The 5,411-nt window shown below is 33.9% G+C and overlaps 1 pseudogene; it reads left to right on the plus strand.

The window, feature by feature from the left end:
- The first annotated feature begins 254 nt into the window (after positions 1-254).
- Positions 255-2,572, plus strand: LOC148999479 (transcription factor TCP23-like; annotated as a pseudogene).
- The last annotated feature ends 2,839 nt before the right edge of the window (positions 2,573-5,411 follow it).

Raw genomic sequence — 5,411 nt, forward strand, 5'->3', positions numbered from 1 at the left:
GGACAATCGATAAACTTACAGAATTCATAAATCTAAATGCTCAAACCCATGCTCTCACTGAAAGTAGTCAATACAACAATTTAGAAATCAAATATAGTTTATGATTTCATTAAAAATAGAAGTAGAAACAAGGTAAATTTTAGTTTATACAAAAGAATTAATATAATCAAAAAATTAAGAATATCATGACTTGAGTCATTCACATAAATATGGCTTAAAGCCAATATCAATTTAGCTTGAGCCAATTAATCTTGATGGCTTGGCTTGACTCAAGCCAAGAAGGTGGTTTGGCAATTAAGAGTAAGTATGGTGAATACGTAATAGAGAACTAATCTTTCATTTCTCAAGAAAAGAAGAAACTTTACACTAAACAATTATTTTCAAATTTTAAGAGAGCATTTATTACACTAAATGATAAAACATTGAATCCACATAGTTTTTCATCTACTCTTTCAAATAGACCTGTAAATGGATAACCGAAATCCGCCTCCGAATTCGCATTCGTATTCGTTTAAGGGTATCCGTATCCAAAATTTTTCTTACCGGAAAATATCCGTATCCGTCCGTTAAGCAACCGGATTCGGATAATTGCTTATCGGATCGGATAATATCCGGATAAATTTTTATCCGGATAGAGTAAAGTATTTAAATTTTTTTCTTTAAAAATAGATGATAATTGGATTCGGATACCGGTAATCGGATTCGGATATCGGTATTCGGTAATCGGAAATTAGAAATTTATCGTAAAAAATGTAAAAAAGTGACAATTATCAATCAATAATCGGATATTTTATTGGATCGGATTATTATCGGATATTCGATAAAGTTTCGGATTCGGATTCGGATGCCTTCTCTAAATTTTTGTCGGATTCGGATTCGAATTCGGATAGTTGATTTGCTAATCGGATTCGGATTCGGATTCGGATACTAATGTATCCGAGTCGAATCCGGTCCGTTTACAGGCCTACTTTCAAACTCCGATACGTATGACTCTTGGGTTCTCTCTTTTAACTAACAAATAAAACCCAAAGGATAAAACAATTTAACTTTGGATGAAAATAAAAAATCTTTCAAGAATCTTTCAAAGTTAAACAAGAACAGTTCATATAAAAATAAAGAAATCTATGCATAGTATGTCTATTAGTTTATTTTTCAAATTTTGGTTTCTTAGTTTATTTTCAAATTATTTTCATTCAATCTCACAATTTTGGTTTTTAAATTCCAATTTCAATATTTTAAGTTTATTTTTCCAAATTTTCTTTTTAATTCTTTTTTTTCTTCTTCTAATTTTTTATCTAACTTAAGTTTTTATTTTCATTAATTTTTTTAATCTAATTCTCTAATTTCAATACATTTATTTATTTTTTATTTTTTATTTTTTTAGTTTTTTACATCTATTTTCATGGGAAATAAATCGCACCCCCTCCAAAATCAAAATCTTGCAAATACCCCCTCTACCTTTAACCTCGTTATTTATAACTGTTAAATAATTTTAATATGACCACATTAGCCTTTGTGTTTGTTGCCGGTGATTCTTATTTTAATAATTTTAATTAGGTCATAAATCCGACGGCGAAACAATCGAGTGGCTTTTGCAGCAAGAGAGCCTGGCATCATCGCCGCTACTAGCATCGGAACCCTTCCTGCCAATATCGCTACTCTTAATGTCTCTCTACGCAGTAGTTGCTCCAGCCTCTCACTTCCAACTTCTAAATCCGTTCCTCATTCCTTCCATAACTCATTAGCCCTCGCCCACCATTAGCAGAACTACGAAGAAAGTGACGCCGGTCGGAGGTTCATCGCCAGTGGAGAGATGCTAGGGTTTCAACCTCAACAACAACATATATTGATAGGGAATGAAGCTCTGCCTGGTGGTGGTGGTTCTGGAGGAGATTTGTCTGATAGCTATTTGAGAAAACGTTTCAGAGAAGCTCTGTTTAAAGAGGAAGCACAACCGCAGCAGGACACTGGTGATGCAACATCGCCATCAGCGAGTAAGCCTCGACGACAGCAAGAACAAGGAGGTGCGGTCTCAGCAGCGGGACTGATCCGACGAATATCTTACAGGCGACGGCAATGTGGGCTGTTGGACCAGCCCCAACCAGCGATGGCAGTGCATTCTGGATGCTACCCGTCACGGGCGGTGGCACCACCATATCTGGCAGCAATACTGTTGCTTCTGTAGCTGTGGCAGGCCCTTCAAAACCTCTACGGACATTCCCAACTGCAGGAGGGCAATATAGAACTACTTCGATACCTACTGCTGTAGGGAAGACGCTTCAAGCTCCTCTGCATTTCATCCTCACACTAAACTTTTCAGCTGGGCCGGAATTCCTTGGCGGACGTGTTGGTTCTGTTCCACTTGGGTCCATGGTCGCATCTCAGCATCTGGGTCTGGGTATCTCAGAATCGAACCTGGGGAAGTTTGCAGCTCTTAATGCTTTCAATAGAGGTGCCGGATTGAGTATGAGTTCTGAGCAACAACATGGCATGGATCATCATGAGCAGCAGGTTCAAACCCACTGGCCAGTCTACTGATAGTGGCGATGAACATCCAAACAGTTCACAGTGACAAGCTTCATAAAACAGTTCAAACCCACCGGCCACAGTCCACTCGATTGTTTCGCCGTCGGATATATGAACTAATTAAAATTATTAGAATAAGTACTAGCAACAAACACAAAGGGTAATATGGTCATATTAAAATTATTTAACAATTATAAGTAACGGGGGTTAAGGGTGGATGGGGTATTTGCAAGGTTTTGATTTTGGAGGGGGTGCGATTTGTTTCCCATGAAAATGGAGAGGGCTCACGTAAAAAACTCTTTTTTTTTTGGTACATGGAACGTGGTCACGAGACCCAAAAGCAAAAAAAAAAAAAAAAACCAAAAAATAGCTAGGCTAGCTTTGCCAGCAAATCAGCCTGAAGGATCATCTCCAACTCTAGAGATGGTTCTTGAAAGATATTCAACATGGTATTATTTTCACAAATCATTCTTGAACATCAATCAGCTGCTTTATTTCCTTCCCTACTGAGCAAAACTGACATGACCATTTGAGATGAACTTTTGACAGATTTCAGCCACCAAACTAGTATATCTATCTGCAGCCTTGCATATGGATGCAATAGCAATGTCGCTTAAAGAGAATCTGTCTCCACATAAACCGGCCAAGTACCATGTTCAAAGCCAGATCCAGGCCTTCCTTCACCGCAAAGAATTCAGCTTCAAGAACTTCTTTGCATTCTACCTTTCTTGTAAAACCTCTTCAAAACTTCCCATCTTAATTTTTTTTTCTTTACTAGTCTAGTTATTTTTTCAATTTTTTTAGTATACGTATTTTTCAAAAAATTTAATTCATTTTCCAATCTTGTTTTGTAAAATTTTTCCAATTTTAATACTCATAATTTATTTTTGTAATTTCAATGTGTTCAAATTATTTCCCCAATTTTGGTTTTAAATAATTTTTTTTTAGTTTCTATATTTTGAAAAGATTATTTTCTAATTATGTATTTCAAATTTCCCTATTAAGCTGAGATATTCTCTGATCTCCTCTACAAATCATGTGCAAACAAAGGTATTAGACTGATTTGTTAAAGAATCAGAATTTTGAAAACCAAATTGCTTTTAATTGGAGAATCGTGATTCTGAACAATCATGGAGATCATACTTAGTGTTGATTTTTCTCATATAAAGCAAAATTTGTATGTCTGATTTTGTTATATGGGGCGTGGAAGCTAATACTGTTATAAATAATATTGATTATGGATATCCATCACCCACCAATAAACAATACTTCCAATTGAAGATCTCAACCACCTCAGCATACAATCTTGGTGATTTACATTCTCATCTTAATTGAAGATTACAGTGATCTCAACACGCAATGTTGGCAGTCAATATTTCCATTATATGCACCTTCTATCTTGAGCGACAATCTATCTTTCCATATGAAGAATATCTTATTGTTTGCAAGAATCATATATTGTATTTCCATATCAGAGTAGATGCTCCTTCTACTATAAATATGTAATGCACTCAACTGAATGAACAAGTTCTGATTGAACTCATCTTGTCTTTCTTCTTTGTATTCTATATTTTCTCTTTATTTTATAACACGTTATCAGCACGATTCTGCTCAAAATAATTGTGAACGACTCCACTCAAAGCATTGCGTTTTGAGAAGAAAGACATCATACTATATATTATCATTTTTTATATTCCAAAGTGAAAAGAATGATCGATCTCCTTGGCGGTTTTTATAAACAATGGAGTTTACCTTGTCCATCTTGTAATGTAAGTGCATCGTGATAAAAATGTATGTATTTTATTGAATCTAAGAATCAATTAAGATATTAGGTTACCTTAACAATTGAGGTTTGTCACTATCCAATAATGATTTTATTTATTTATATAGTGGTTGTTAGACTTGCACCACAAATATTGTTGAATGCACCTGAAGTTACAATATTTGAAACTGTAAATGATACAGTTTTGCAGATGCACATAAAGTTGCAAGATTTAAAACTGTAAATGACTACAGTTCTGCAGATGCACATGAAGTTGCAAGATTTGAAACTGTAAATGAATACAGTTCTGTGCACGTGAAGTTGCAAGATTTAAAACTGTAAATGATACAGTTTTTGCGATGCACATGAAGTTGCAAGATTTGAAATTGTAAATAAATACAGTTTTGTAGTTTTTTTTTTTTAAATTAATTCTCTATTGAAATTCTGTATAGAAAATATTATTGATGAAGATTTGCAAGCAAATTTTCAAACTTCAAATCTGTTGTTACAATAACAATATTGTAAAAGGAGTTTTAAGAAATACTCTGAATGATATCATGCCTATTTGTGGCTGAGTAAAATAATGGACTATTAATGAAAAGTCATGAAGCTCATTTTATTAGTTTTGCTCCATTCTCTGAAGTGAATGCAGCAATTCATGATATGCCTAAAAAAATGCAAAATTAAAATTATGATCATGACTGTAGAAGATGATGAGGCAAAAGACGGAATAATTACCGTCATTATTATGAAAATAAATAAGAAAATAATAAGGATTCTCAATATAACAATTCAAGGAGTGAAGATAATATTTGTTACTGATGTGGTATGAAAGCCATTAGACATGTATCTGTCGTACTCCACAATATTTAATTAAGTTTTGTCAAGCCTTAATTAAAGAAATAAAAATAATGTGGAGATAAATTGGATTTTTCAAAATCATGATACTTGAGCAATTTTTTACTATTACGCATATTATACTGAGAGAAAAATATACATATTTATCTTATTTGATGATGCAGAAGCCAATGTTCATATAAAATCGGTAGTACAACATTGATGGAAGCTCCGGAAGAGCTAATCTATTATTATCTGGGAGATAAAATTGGTTATAAATAATTCA

This window comes from Hakea prostrata, unplaced genomic scaffold (genome assembly GCF_041222555.1).
Source record: "Hakea prostrata isolate BN-2017 unplaced genomic scaffold, UWA_Hpros_2 contig_1, whole genome shotgun sequence".
In the NCBI taxonomy this organism is placed as follows: Eukaryota; Viridiplantae; Streptophyta; class Magnoliopsida; order Proteales; family Proteaceae; genus Hakea; species Hakea prostrata.